This window comes from Cetorhinus maximus, chromosome 1 (genome assembly GCF_964194155.1).
Source record: "Cetorhinus maximus chromosome 1, sCetMax3.hap1.1, whole genome shotgun sequence".
Taxonomy (NCBI): domain Eukaryota; kingdom Metazoa; phylum Chordata; class Chondrichthyes; order Lamniformes; family Cetorhinidae; genus Cetorhinus; species Cetorhinus maximus.
In genome coordinates, this window is record NC_135879.1 from 78,458,673 (window position 1) to 78,474,516 (window position 15,844).

General features: G+C 45.5%; 1 long non-coding RNA gene across 1 annotated transcript in view; it reads right to left on the reverse strand.

Moving 5' to 3' along the window:
• Window positions 1-15,844, reverse strand: part of LOC144684611 (uncharacterized) — a 124,101-nt gene that overhangs the window by 88,646 nt on the left and 19,611 nt on the right. Inside the window, exon 2 of the long non-coding RNA XR_013577534.1 lies at window positions 15,565-15,626. This is a non-coding gene — a long non-coding RNA (uncharacterized LOC144684611). The remainder of the gene's footprint in view (window positions 1-15,564; window positions 15,627-15,844) is intronic.

Here is a 15,844-nt window from a genome sequence, read left to right on the forward strand (position 1 = left end):
GACGGGCGAGTACCATGTCTGACTGGGCTATTTGAGGCAGAAGGCAACCTTAGCCTTTGCATCCCCCCCTCCCCCCCCCCCCCCCCCCCCCCCCACTGCCCCCATGGAGCGGCCAGGGGCGGTGAGGCTGGGGTCCAGCGGGCAGGTGGCAGGCATTTGAGGTCCACAGTCCCATCCACTCTGTGTGCCCACCATCCAAGCCACTGATGGTTGCTGCAATCGTTAATGCTGCAACAATGCTCTTTCACAGACTGAAACACTCTGAGGTGTGGGTCATACAGAAGGGACCCTCGTCCCCTTGAGGAATCGCGTCTCCACCACCTTCCAAAGTCACTTTATCCCATTTGTGACCACTATCACCATGGTCTTACATGCCACTGGATCACCGCTGCACAGCCAAAGACTTATTCCATTTTCGGGGGTTTGGGACCTCCTGCACCCTTTCAGCCAGTGCGCCCCACATTACTTTGTCCAAAAGGTCCTCAGCATCTCAGCTGTGAACCTCATGGCACTCAACTTAGATGAATGCCACCACGTTACTCATCCCTGTGCCAAGGGGAAATGTTGCCTTCTGCCCACCCGGTCTATGCCCCTCCTTACAGAATGAAGGGCAATAATATGACCTCTCAATCTCCTGAGTTCGGTGGAAAATGACACAACTGTTTGAAATGTTTCCTCAGTTGCGCAACTATCCAGGCCACAATGCATCCAGGTCAGGTACCTCTGCACTCTCCCCACTCCTATGGTTCATAACATGCCATGTGGCATTCTTGAGGCCATCTGACCGGCCTGTCTGCCTGTGCGTTTAATGCTTGGGGCCTGTCTGGACTCATTTGGACTTCACTAATATTCTTCTTTTAAGGGTCTTGAAAGGTGAGCGACTTATGAGGCTGGGGGGGAAAGGGATGAAAGGTTGAACTGAATGTACGCTAACTGATGCATTGTCCTTGTTATTAATTTCAGCATTACAACCAGAGCGACCCACACCTCGACCCCGCGGCCCCCCCTCCACACCTGAGGGGCAACATGTGCAACTTGCGGCACATCATTTCAGCGAGCCAGGCACCAGCGCAGACAAACACACCTCGGTGGGGACTTTACCGTTGGCTAGTGTCCCGGGTCACAGTGGAGAGGGCACATCACAATCGCTGGAGAAGATGGTAGGGGCAGAGAGTGCCGATGGCGCCATCAGCCGGAGGGCTGCAGGGGATGAGGCACATGCTGAGTCCAGCACTGATGATGTGCCTCTGGAGTTGTCCCCATTGCAGCAGCTGCAGGAAAGGCAGCAGGAAGTGCGTTTACATCTGGCAGGGTTGCATGAGGGAATGGTTCAGTTGCTCTCTGTGACGGAGGAGTCTAGGCAGAGTGCACGTGGAGAATCCGCCCTCAGGGCAGAGCATCTGGATTCCTTCAATGAGAGATTGGTGACTTTCATAGAGAGGGGCTTCCACCAAATAGATCAAAATATGATTGGGTTACGCTCTGACCTGCAAGCCCTCACAGCGGTTCTGGCCACAGGTGGTGTTTTCCATTGTGGGAGATGTTGTGGACACCAAGCGCTGGCACTCGGTGCCCATGCATCTGCGGTGAGCAGGGAGGTAGATTTGGACCTCACGTGTCTGCCTGTCATCACTGCAAACTCCTCTCAGGGCGCTACGGATGAGGGCAGCAGCTCCTCCTCCCCTCTGCCAGTCAACGTTGCTTCCGTTGAGGCTGCGACAACTGGGGAGATGCCAGTTCAGGAACTGGCCACTCCCTCCAAGGAGGTGCCATCACAGGCTCCACGGGCCAGAGGACGCCCGCCAAGGTCATCGAGGCCAACAGAACAGCAGAGTCAGCAGGCTGTCTCACAAGCCACTCCAAGCGATGGGGCGGCACCTAGACGTAGCACCCGAAAACGTAAGTATAAGACAACTTAGGCACTCCACGGGTATGTCACTGGTGATTTTGTGTTGGCCTTAGAATAGGGACCCATTTTTGTAACATTGTCGAATAACAATGTGGGCTTTAATTGTGGACAGAATAAAGTCTACCTTTGTTACTATGGCTGAGCGTCTTTTCATTGTGATGCTTTTTTCATTTTCACATTATTATCATGAGTGTTAGAGTGGAGACTGATGTTTCTGTACTAAGGCCTTATTTGCAGCTCATCAGGTGGGAGAGGTAGCACCTAAGTGCCACGTGTGGAAGTGCCAGGCAATGCTGTCCCTGCTGATCCATGTGTGTGGAACTAGCTGAAGGTTCTTTGGATTAAATTGTCCCGGGTGTCCCTGCCTCCTTGCTGTAAATGCGGGTCATCGTTCCGCCCCTCATCATCGCCCTGTGCTTCCTCATCCTCTGAGGCACTGCTGGATTCATCATGTGCAGCCTCATCCAGGGCGTCAAGATCTTCATCGTCAATTGCATCCCCCTTTTCCAGCGCAAGATTGTGCAGGGCGCAGCAGACTACCACATTCAGAGAGGCGCGATCTGGGGGGTACTGGAGTGCGCCTCCTGAGCGGTCCAGGCAACGGAAGCACATCTTGAGAAGACCGATGGCTCTCTCCACCACAGCCCTTGTGGTGCCCTAGCTCCTATTGTACCGATGCTCAGCTTCTGTTCTTGGATGGCGTACTGGCGTCATGAGCCACCTTCACAGGGGATAGCCCTTGTCACCCAGCAGCCAACCATCTAGCCGAGCCAGAGCACTAAAGAGCCCCGGCACCTGAGTGTCTGAGGATGTAGGCGTCATGGGAGATGCCTTGGGAACCTTGCACAGACTTGTAAAACCTGCATCTTGTGATCACACGCTATCTGCACATTTATGGAGTGGAAGCCCTTCCTGTTGACCAACCGGGCTCAAATGCTGGCGCCTTGATGGCCACATGTGTACAGTCTCTCGCACCCTGGATGCGGGGGAAGCCAGCAATGGCTGCGAAACCTCTGGTTCGCTTGGCCTGGCTTGCGAGGTCGCAGCGGAAGTGGATAAAGGTGGATACCCGTCTGAACAGAGCGTCTGTAACCTGTTTGACAAAAGTGTAGACAGCTAGTTGGGAGACACCGCAAAGATCACCCACCGAACCCTGGAAGGAGCCAGAGACATAGAAGTTGAGGGCAACTGTGAGCTTCAGAGCCGCTGGCATGCAGTGTCCACCCACACAGTTAGGGGAGATCTCAGGGCCAATCATCTGACAGATATAGTTGACTGTCTCCCTTGAGAGTCAGAGCCTCCTTTGACACTGCACCTCAGTCATATTGAGGTAGCTGCTTTGCCGCCTGTATACCCTGGCAGTAGGATAGTGGCGTCGCCTGTGGCCCCTTGCACCTTGGACAACCTCTTGGCCCTGCACCCCTTGTGCCTGCACCTGGACACCCAAAGGTGCCTCCCTTGGAGGCTGATTGTCCAGTCCTGGCCTCCTCCTGATTCTATCCCTCCCTTCCTCCTCAGGGGAGCTGCCTCCATTGGAGATGTCAGAACCCATACCCCCAGGCTAAATGGAGGCCTCCAGAAAGCTGCAAGGCCAAAAAAGAATGCTGTCTGCAGAATGCTTTCACTTTACACAAAAACCTCTTGGACATCGATAGAACTACTAACAATCACACAGGTATGTTTTAAATGCTTTCATCAATTATAACTTTGTGAAAAACATGAACAACCCCTCTGAGTCCACATATCCCGACATTGCAAAAGTTTTCTTAAATAATCTCCTACCCGCCTTCCCATTAGGCCCGTGCACCGACCCGAAGTTCGCATGGGCCCCTCAAAATCGTACACAATTGGCAAGTTAAGGGGCTTAACGAGCCCTTCAATTAATGGCAGGGGAACTGATTGTGCCCGCCCACCGAAATATCGCGATGGCGCACGCTGATGTCGGCACACTCGCGCGACATCAGCGCGCGTCATTTTACGCGCTGACGTGTGGGCTACGCCATCCGCTCGTCAGCCGGAAAATTCTGACCAGTGATGTAAGAGAACACATGATCCACACCTAAGGGTCAGTGTAGTGTTGTACAGAGCTGTGTGTAGAAGCAAGCATCGAGGTAGCTCCTAGCTTGGACCTTTACTGTACTTATGTATATAGTTTCTAATAGTTAATAAATACTTATGGCTGAGCTACCTAAGACTATGAACACCTTAATAAGACCAATCAAACTACACCCAACACCTTACAACAAGGATAAATCACCAACACAGGCTGATTGGGATGTTTTGTAATTTCAGTGCCATTCTAAGTGATTCCCTTGTAGAAGGCTGTTTCCAGGCTTACACTGACAGGCTGCTGGGATCCTGGCATCCCTAAGCTGCCTTTAGGTATGCATTGTGAAGGCCCTACTTGTGATTCTGTGGCATTCAGGAGAGCAATGGTTGACTGGTACTGCTTTGCTTTCATTCTTGTATACTAAGCCATTCGGGAGAGAGAAGTGCTTGTCAATCCCATAAGCTCTGAGCCTCTTCTTGCTGATTCTGGAGTAGAGATTATTACGCCTAACTTGTAAAACTGGCTCACACTGTGTAATATCAATTCTACAACAATTTTGTCTTTACCTTTCCAGTGCTATTTTCTGTGCTTAATTGCCTTCTAGACCAGTTGACAAATGATTAATTGGATTAGTGCTTCTCCCTTTGCTTTGGCTGATCAGTTGTATGGGACATTTTAGTTCACAGTCTGAAAGCAGGAAAATGGTTTGTCAGCAGGCTTTGTTTGTAGAATTAAACAGAACAGAAGGAGGCCATTTGGGCCATCGTGCTTTTAATGATTCTTTGCGAGGGTCATCTGATTAGTCCGACTCCCCCAGCTTTACCCCACGACCTTGCAATTTTTTCCTTTTCAAGTAAATACACAATTCCCTTCTGAAAGTTCTTATTGAATCTGCTTCCACCATCCTTTCAGGTAGTGCATTCTACATCATAACAACTTCCTGCCTAAAAGATTTCCTAATTTCCCCTCCAATTCTTTTGTCGATTATCTTAAATCTATGATCCTCTTGCCAGGGGGAACAGTTTCTCATTTATTCAACCAAAACTTCTCATAATTTGAACACCTCTATTAAACCTCACTTTAACCTGACTCCCCAAAACTCTTAGTAACACAGTTAACTCCTGAGTTATACATGAACTGCAACTCCTAGCCTACTCAATAAATATTTTGTCAATGGAAAGCCAAGATATTTGAATGTTAACAGTTACTATCATTTAAATTGTTAACTATACACTAGAACTCACAGTTGTAATTCCAGTGGTAAACAGTAGGAATCATTGATGTGCATTGAAGTAAATCAAGTCAAACACCTCAAGCTATGGTTACTGCACAGCTTGATTTACCATCAACATTGCCAGAGATCATTACATGGGGATTCCATGCCCTGGGGCATGCATAGACATATCAACTCATTGTAAAATATTTTAAATGAATTCAAGTGTGGGAAATTTGTTGAAAAGCTGTGTGAGATGCAGAAATTTATGATAAAATTTATAATTTATAATGTTTTAATGTTTATTACTGTTGATGTTTAAAGTGTTTATTCATTTGGAAACAACAGCCCAGAATTTGCTGAAAAATATGGTGATAGTGTATGCAATTATTAAAATAAAAATCAACCATTTTATGGTGAGGAAGAGGTACGCCATGAATTACGAATTGCCACAAGTTGCTAGATTCTTTGTGCCACTCTGATGTTAGTCTCATAAAAACTGCACCTCACCATTAACCTCTTCATGATTTTCATGAACTTGCCGCATTTGCACATTAATTGCCAGGAATAAAGTTAAGTCTAGTATTTAATAGTGTAAGTACCCTTTTGATAATGTGATAACTGTCAATGATTGTCAAGTAACCTCTTTGGACCAGAAAGTGCACAATGAAAAGTGTGGAGATTAATTCTTGCATTTAGTGAATTGTTGCTGGAGATTTTTTAAATGTCAAATTTTAAATTAAAATACTATTCCTTACTTTTCTTTCTCTTTTGCTGTCTCTTCATCCAATGTTTCTTTCCGTCCCTTGATTTGTCTCTCTGTACCTACTTTGAATCTAATTCACCCATATTCTCAGTCCTTTCTCTGTTCATTTAAAACTCATTGATTAAAAAGATGTACTGCTAGTCCCATGATTTACCAAGATTCCAGATGCCCCAACATGCCTTTATCAGCTTGCAGTTCTAGCAATTTTGTGGACACAATATTTTTGAGCTGAAGGGGATAGAAACTGGGCTAACTGAACAGGTGCACTGTAAGATGCCCTGCTCCATTAAACTCTGGGCCAATGGATTTTTCATGAGATGTTGCTAAATGGTTTTATTAAAATTATTAAGCTTTTTCTCTAAAGTAGCTTCTCAAACAATTGCTTTTCTTGTAATTTACAAACACCTATGAGTATAATCACTTTGAACCTTGAATTATAACAACATAAAACAATGAGTTATTTTGGGTAATTCTGAGAATAGACTGCAATGTGGTCCTATGCAGCTTGTATACAAAATTAGGTGATATACAAATAGCTTGCAATTTTCAGAATTCATGATAAATGAGTTGATAATGACCTTAATCTAAGTTTTTGATTTCAATGGATTGAAAGGTCAATAATGTGGAGGAACTTTTAAGGTTTTGAGTGCAGAAGTGTACTTATCAATTGCTGAAGTTAGGATAAACCTGCATAAAATGGTTCAGCCTCAACTGGAGCATTGTGCCTGGGCATCACACTTTGCGAAGGGATTAGAGGGGATGCAAAAAAAGTTTCATGAAAATGGTTCCAGGGTTGAGTAACGTCAGTTATGTGGATAGATGGAGGAAGCTGGGACAGTTTTCCTTGGAGAAGAGAAGATTGAGAGGAGATTTGATAGAAATGATCAAAGTCATGAGAGGGTGAATTTTTCAACTTCCGCCGGCGTATATGAAGATGGCGGGGGTGGGGGGTGTGGGCACATAAAATAAGCAGGCGGCCATCCCACCACCTTCTGGCCCATTCCCCCAACCTGTCCCCTATATTACAGAGGGTGGGTAAGACATCAGGCAGCCCAACTGCCCTTAGGCTTATTGAGGCCCTCAAGTGGACAATTAACTGCCACTTAAGGGCATCATTCTGCCTCCAACGCAAAGTTTCACTCCCAACAGCCCATTAACTTTGACAGTGTGGGCCGATTTGGGTCAGGGAAGGGGTATCTCCTTTGGGGTTCCAACTGTTTTCATTAGCGGGAAGGGGACTGACAGGTGGTGGTGTTCCCATACATCTGCTGCCCTTGTCCTATCAGGTGGAAAAGATCGCAGATTTGGGAGATATTGTTGAAGGAGGTTCGGTAAGATGTTGCAGTGCATCTTGTAGATGGTGTACACTGCTGCCACGGTGCATCTGTGGTGAAGGGAGTCAATGTGTAAGGTGGTGGATGGGGTACAATCAATGGGGCTGCTTTGTCCTGGATGGTGTCGAGCTTCCTGAGTGTTGTTGAACCACGCTCATCCAGACAAGTGGAGAGTATTTCATCACACTTCTGACATTTGCCTTGTAGATCGATGGTGTCCAGGTTTTGGGGAGTCAGGAGGTGAGTTACTTGCCACAGGATTCCCAACCACTAGCCTGCACTTGTAGTCACTTTATTTGTATGGCTGGTCAGTTCAGTTTCTGGTCAATAGTGACCTCCAGGATGTTGTTGATAGGGGATTCAGTAATGGTAATGCCATTGAACATTAATAGGAGATAGTTTTTCTCTTGTTGGAGAGGGTCATTGCCTTCCACTTATTCCTTGTTACTTATCAGCCCAAGCCTGGATGATGTCCATGTCTTGCTGCATGTGGGCACGGGCTGCTTCAGTATCTGAGAAGTTGCAACTGGTACTAAACATTGTGTATATCTTCAGCAAACATCCTACTTCTAATCTTATGATGGAGGGAAGGTCATTGTAGTAGCTGAAGATGGCTGGGCCTATGACACTACCCTGAGGAACTCCTGCAGCGATGTCCTGTGGCTGAGATGATTGACCTCTACCAACCACAACCATCTTCCTTTGTGCTAGGTATGACTCTAATCAGTGGAGAGTTCCTCCTCCCTGATTCCCATTTACTCCAGTTTCGCTAGGGCTCCTTGCTGCCACACTCAGTTAAATGCTGCCTTGATGTCAAGGGCAGACACTTTGACATTACCCCTGGAATTTAGCTGTTCTCCCCATATACTTTCCTGCACTCATTGAACCAGAGTTGATCCCCCAGCTTGATGGCAATGTTGACTGTGGAATCTGCTGGGCCATGAGGTTACAGATTGTGGGTCGATTACAATTCTGCTGTTGCTGATGGCCCATAGTGCCTCACGGATGCCCAGGTTTGAGCTATTAGATTTGTTCTGAATCTATTCCATTAAGCATAGTTGTACAGCCACAAAACACAATGGAGGGACAGGACTTTGTCTCTTCAAGGACAATACTATCATGGATAGAAACATTCGTGACATGTAGATTGGTGAGCATGAGGTCAAGTAGGTTTTTCCCCCTTGTTGGTTTCCTCACCACCTGCCTCAGGACCAGTCTGGCAGATATGTCCTACAAGTCTCATCCAGGTCAGTCATTAGTGATGCTACTAAGCCATTCTTGGTGATGAACATTGAAGACCCTCACCCAGAGGATATTCTGTGCCCTTGCCATTCTCAGTGCTTCTTCAAATTGGTATTCACCATGGAGGAGTACTGATTCAATAGAGTTCATGGGTTCTTCATTTGTTCCTCCTCCTCCCAAGGTTGTGGTCAAATGCCTGGCGGCAAGTGCTGCGCAATCATGAAAGCCATGAAGGATACAGCAGATCACCATAAAATTGAAGACACGCTCTGTTGAGTACTGGAGGGCGATTCCCCACTACCCAACCCGCCTTACCCCACAGCTACCACTGGGTGACCGGGCACTGGAACGATTGCTTCAGGATGCCAGTGATTTGCTTCAAAGCATTCCTCCATGGCTTTATTGTTGACATGCTGTCCTCACACGCGTTAGGGTAATGGAGGGAAATCATTAGCCATATGTACAACAGTATTCCTTGTCACAAAAACAGAAAATGCTGGAAAAACTCAGCAGGTCTGACAGCATCTGTGGAGAGAGTAACAGAGTTGATGTTTCAAGTCCGTATGACACTTCTTAAGAGCTAAAGAATAGGAGAAATGTGATGAAATTTATACCGTTTAAGGAGAGTGGAGCAGGTGAAGCTGGATAGAAGGCCAGCGATAGATGGGAGCAAAGGAGAGATTGCCAAAGATTTCATGAACAAAAGGACAGAGTGTTAATAGTAGTGCTAAGGGCTAAAAACATGCTGATAGTGGCAAAGGTAAGAAAGCAGAATGTGATAATAGCAGAACAAGGATAGCACCCTGAAAAGAATAACATAAACAAGTAATAGATAGCCCTTGTGGGGATGGGGTGGGGGGAAGGGGAGGTGGTGGGGAAAAAAGGATTGAAAATGGGATAAAAAGGGGGGAGGAAGGGGATAAAACAATGAACAAATGAATAAAAATAAAAATAAACAAATAAAAAATAAAATAAATAAAAATAAGTGGATAAAAAATAAAAATGAATTTTGGAAAAAGGGATAAAAGAGGGGTGAAGGTAGAGGGGGAGTTCATGATCTGAAGTTGTTGAATTCAATGTTCAGTCAGGAAGGCTGTAAAGTGTCTAATCAGAAGATGAGGTGCTGTCCCTCCAGTTTGCGTTGAGCTTCACTGGAACATTGCAGCAGGCCAAGGATGGACATATGGGTATGAGAGCAGGATGGCGTTTTGAAATGGCAAGCGACAGGGAGGTCTGGGTCATGCTTGTGGACAGACCGAAGGTGTTCTGCAAAGCAGTCACCCAGTCTCCGTTTGGTCTCTCCAATGTAGAGGAGACTGCATTGGGAGTAGCGAATGCAGTAGACTAAATTGAAGGAGATGCAAGTGAAGCGCTGCTTCACCTGAAAGGAATGTTTGGGCCCTTGGATGGTGGGACGGGAGGAGGTAAAGGGGCAGGTGTTGCACCTTCTGCGATTGCATGGGAAGGTGCCATGGGAAGGGGGTGAGGTGTTGGAGGAGTGGACCAGGGTGTCCCGGAGGGAACGGTCCCTATGGAATACTGACGGGGGGGTGAGGGGTAGATGTGTTTTGTGATGGTACCATGCTGGAGTTGGCGGAAATGATGGAGGATGATCGTTTGAATGCGGAGGCTGGTGGAGTGAAAAGTGAGAACAAGGGGGACTCTATCATGGTTCTGGGAGAGAGGGGAAGGTGTGAGGGCAGAGGCGCAGGAGATGGGTCGGACACTGTTGAGGGCCCTGTCAACCACAGTGGGTGGGAAACCTCTGTTAAGGAAGAAGGAAGCGCCGTTTTTGGAAGTGGCATCATTGGAACAGATGCAACAGAGGTGAAGGGAGAGATTGGACTGGAAATCTTGCAGAAATAAGGGTGTGAGGAGCTGTCGTTGAGATAGCTGTGGGAGTTTGTTGTGATGAATATTGGTGGACAGTCTATCGCCAGAAATGGAGATAGAGAAGTCAAGGAAGGGAAGGGAAGTATCAGAGACAGACCATGTGAAGGTGACAGAGGGATGGAAATTGGAAGCAAAATTGATAAAAAATTTCCAGGTCCAGACGCGAGCATGAAGTGACACTGAAACAGTAGTCAGTGTACCTACCGAAAGAAAGATAAAAGCAAAATACTGCGAATGCTGGAAATCTGAAACAAAAACAGAAAATTCTGGAAAAACTCAGCAGGTCTAACAGCATCTGTGGAGAGAAAGACGGAGTTAACATTTCAAGTCCATATGACTCTTCTTCAGAGCTAAAAGGAAATAAAAATGTGATGAAATGTATACTGTTTAAGTGGGGTGGAGCAGGTGAAGCTGGATAGCAGGCCAGCGATAGGTGGAGGCAAAGGAAAGATTGACAAAGATGTCAATGAAAGAGCAGGACAAGGGTAAGCACTCTGGAAAGAACAACATGAACAAGTGACAGATGACCCTAGTGGGGTGGGGGGAGGGGACGGTGGTGGGAAAAGAGATCGAAAATAGGATCAAAGGTGGGGATAAAACGAGGAATAAAAATGAAAATAAAAATAAAATTGTGGATAATTAATTTAAAAAATAAAAATGTATATTGAGAAAAGGAGATAAAAAAGGGGTGAGGTTGGAGCAGAGAGTTCGTGGTCTGAGAGTTCTTGGTCCTGCCATTACCACATTCTGCTTTCTGACCTTAATGCAACCATCAGCGCCTCCTTTAGCCTTGCCACTATCATTAACACCCCTTTGTCCTTTTGTTTATGACATCTTTGTCAATCTCTCCTTTGCCTCCACCTTATCACTGGCCTTCTATCCAGCTTCACCTGCTCCACCCCCCCCTTTAACAGTATAAATTTCATCACATTTTTACTTCTCTTCAGCTCTGAAGAAGAGTCATGCGGACTTGAAACGTTAACTGTCTTTCTTTCCACAGATGCTGTTAGACCTGCTGAGTTTTTCCAGCCTTTTCTGTTTTTGTATCGAAGAAAAGTGTTGTGGGAAGGGGCCTGAGTAGGATTGGCACAACAAATGTTGCACATCCTGCACTGTCACTTGCCATTTCAATGCACCACCCTGCTCTCATGCCCACATGTCAGTCCTTGGCCTACTGCAATGTTCCAGTGAAGCCCAATGCAAACAGGAGGAACAGCACCTCATCTTCCGATTAGGCACTTTACAGCCTTCCGGACTTAACATTGAGTTCAACAGCTTCTCTCCTCTATCTTCACCCCTTTCTAATCCCTGTTTTTAAAATTCATTTTTATTTTTTATCTACTTATTTTTATTATTTATTTGTTTGTTTATTTTTATTTTTATTCATTTATTCATTGTTTTATCCCCTTTTTTATCCCCCATTTTTACCCCATTTTCGATCCTCTTTTCCCCACCGCCATCCCCTCCCCCCACCCCACCACCCTAAGGGTAATCTATTACTTGTTCATGTTGTTCACTTTAGAGTGCCTACCCTTGTTTTGCTATTGTCACATTCTGCTTTCTTACCTTTGCCACTATCAGCGCCTTTTTTAGCCCTTAGCACTACCATTAATGCAGCCTTTTCTGTTTTTGTTTCAGATTCCCAGCATCCGGAGTACTTTTCTTTTGTCTTAGTATTCCTTGTCACCCAGCAATAAGCCTCTGGTTCTTTCTGGTGCTCCAAAAATGATGGTTATGGCTAACTACTGCAGTTTGAAGGCACCATGGCTGCTGCCAGGTTAGCGGGCATTCACTGAGAGGATCTTCTGGGCATGGTTACACACCAACTGGACACAGTTGATTGCACCCTGCAGCCTTGGGAATTCCGCCAGCCTGGCAAATCCATATAGTCTCTCCTTCTGCTTTTCTCTGGACAGTAAGAAGATAATGGAGCCCCCACTCCTTCTATACAGGGATACTGGCACCTCCCAGAGGCAGTGATGGATGGCGAAAATTAACTATTGTTAATGTCACCTGTTCCTAGCATAGAAACTTAGGGCAACGGTGATCTTGATTGTCACTGGCAATGCTGCCCTCACCGTGGTGTGTGGCTACATGTCAGATTGTAGGAGGTGGCGTAGTTAAGCCACACCTCCTTGGTGAACTGTAGGAGCCTCACAGATTGTTCCTGGCTTAAGTGAGGTAGGAAAAGTGCTCCCTGAAGACCCTTGGTGGGTAGGATCTTCTACTGAGATCCATCCTCCTCTTCCCTCTGCACAAGGCTTCTCCCTCTGCTGCCTGTACTCCATTCCCAAATTATATTACAGCTTAAGGGAGACTATAGCTATAGTCCCCATTATTGAAACCAGGCTTCCTCCTGACAGGCCAAACAACTCTTCGGACCTCTTTGTCAAGATCTGCTCCCTTGAAAATCCAAAATGTTTGCAAAACTCTTCAGTACTTCCACAGTATTTCCACTAACTCTGCACCTTAAAGTAAGTCAAAAATACCCCACCTGGAAGTTAGATGGTTGGCCTTTAAGTAACACTAATAGGGGGGATTTTTCATGCAGCTGAATGAATGTTCATCTGGGAGTGATTATGAGACGGTATTAAATGGACCTGCACTGTCCAAAATGGTAGATCATATGCCAAATCAGTATTAGATGCTATTGGCATCATGATCAGTTCACTTTGCGCTTCTGGCACACACAAGGCATGCCTGCTCTGACGCCCTGTCAGTCAGGGTTCGCTGCATGGGCCATGCTGGAAGTGTTGGATGATATTTCTAAGTTTGGGGCTTCCAAAGCACCATTGCTGCCAGCGCTTTGGACCTGAATTTCATGACCAAAGAGTCATTATTTCTAACTTGAAAGGTTTTTTTAAAAATTCCAGTTTTCTGAGGTTATGCAAAGTAAACATCTCCACAGTAAAACATAATTCCTGCATTATGGAAGATTCACAATATCTCAAAATAAAATTTCTGTATTCTATCCACCATCAAGCCCACCATCTTTTATCTGCCTATTCTATTAGTTTATTCCCTCTGCACTAAAATTCTTATTTACCACGTTGTTTCCTCCAGGCTCAATTTCTTTGATGACATCCTCATCGGCCTCCCAAGCTCGACCAAAAAAGCTACAACTCATCTAAAACTGCAATGTCCTGTTCTTCATTGTTTCTTGCTTGCCCATCATCTCATCTCAAATAGTTCCATTAGCTCTCTTTCACCTGATGCGTGAATTCAAAAACCTTGTTCTAGTTTAGATATCCGCAAGACATTGACCCATCCTACCTATGCAGCCCCCTTCAGCTTTTTATCCCAGCTCATGTCCTCTGGTCTTGCACCTCTGGCATGTGTATCCTCCCTCCCCCACCACCATCCCCCCAATAGTCAATGTTGGTGATAAAACCTTCAGCCATCTTGGTCCATCTGTCTGGACTTCCCTCCCCAAATCAATCCGCCTCATTACTTCTCTGAAACAAAAACAAAAATACCTGGAAAAACTCAGCATGTCTGACAGCATCTGCGGAGAGGAACACAGTTAACGTTTCGAGTCTGTATGACTCATCACCGGAACTAAGGAAAAATAGAAAAGAGGTGAAATATAAGCTGGTTTATGGGGGGGGGGGACAGGTAGAGCTGGATAGAGGGCCAGTGATAGGTGGAGATTGCCAAAATATGTCATAGACAAAAGGACAAAGAGATGTTGACGGTGGTGATATTAGCTAAGAAATGTGCTAATGGTGACATTAAGGGTAGAAAGCAGGACGAGCAAGGAACAGATAGCATTACTTCTCTGTCTTTAAAAATTTCCTCAAATTGTATCTTTTTAATCTTACAGTTGATTGTTTTTCGAACCTTTCCTGTTACTGCTTGTTATTAACCTCTCTTCTATGACGTTTTTTTTGATATTTCCTCTTTTTTTGAATTCGTTCACGAGATGTGAGCATTGCTGGTAAGGCCAGCATTTGTCCTAATTACCCTTGAGAAGCTCACTTAGTGATAGGCAACAAATGCTAGCTTGTGACACTCATCTCATAAATGAAAAAAAAGCATCAAGATGTTGTATAAATAGAAGTTGTTGTTGCTGATTTAGCAAACCATTTTTCATGTTTTATTCCAAGTTTTGTGGCTAACTTTTATAAATAGGTGAGTGCCTTTTACTCATAAGGCCATGCACTCTTTGAAAAGAGATGCATGTGCATCTCATGTCCATCTTCAGTTACTTCATCAATGACCTTCCCTCCAAAATAAGGTCAGAATTGGGCATGTTCACTGATGATTGAACAGTGTTTAGTACCCTTTGCTCACCCTATGATGCTGAAGCAGTCCATGCCCACATGCAGTTAAGAGCTGGGCTACATTCAGGCTTGGGCTGGTAAGTGGCAAATAACCACTTGCACCACACAAGTGCTAGGAAATCACCATCTCCAACAAGAGAGAATCCAACTATCTCCCCTTGACATTCAATGGCATTACCATTCATGAATACTCCACCATCAACGTCCAAGAAGTCACAATTGAACAGAAACTTAATCATATAAATACTGCAGCTACAAGGGAAGGCTGGATGCTGGGAATCCTGGAGGGAGTAATTCATCTTCTGACTCCCAAAGCTTGTCTATCATCTACATGACAAAACTGAGGAATTTGATGGAATACTGTCCACTTGCCTGGATGAGTGCAGTTCCAACAATACTCAAGAAGCTTGACACCATCCAGGACAAAGCAGCCTACTTGATTGGCACCCCACCTATCATCTTAAACACTCATTCCCTCCACCACTGGCGCACAGTAGCAGCAGTGTGTACCATCCACAAGATGCATTGCAGCAAAGGCTCCTTTGATAGCACATCCAAACATACAACGTCTACTGCTGGGAAGACCAAGGGCAGCAGACGCATGGAAACACCACTACCTGTAAGTCCCCCTCCAAGTCACTGACCATCCTGACTTGGAACTATATCTCCGTTCCTTCACAGTCACTGAATCAAAATCCTGGACTCCCTTCCTAACAGCACTTGGGCATACCTACGCCACATGGACTGTAGTGGTTCAAGAAGACAGCTCACCACCACCTTCTCAAGGGCAATTAGGGATGGACAATCTGTGCTCGTCTTGCCGGATGTGCTCACATCTGGAAGAACACATAAAAAGAATTGGAGGAAAACCTACCCTGTAGTTTTGGTTCCCGGCATATGAAGAAACACCAAGCCTGTACTCTCTGCCTCTGATATCTAAGAGGACAACGGAAATTTACTGTCAGAAGAAGAAAGCACTATAGTCCCAAACCATATGACAAACATAATAAAAAAACAATGAACAGTATCAACATGTGATGTAATACTTACTTTAGTTTTAACTCCAAATTTCAGATCCTTTAAATTTAAAATACACCTATTGCCTTTGTGCTGAATAATTGTGGCCAATTCAGCACTGTAATATTATTTACATA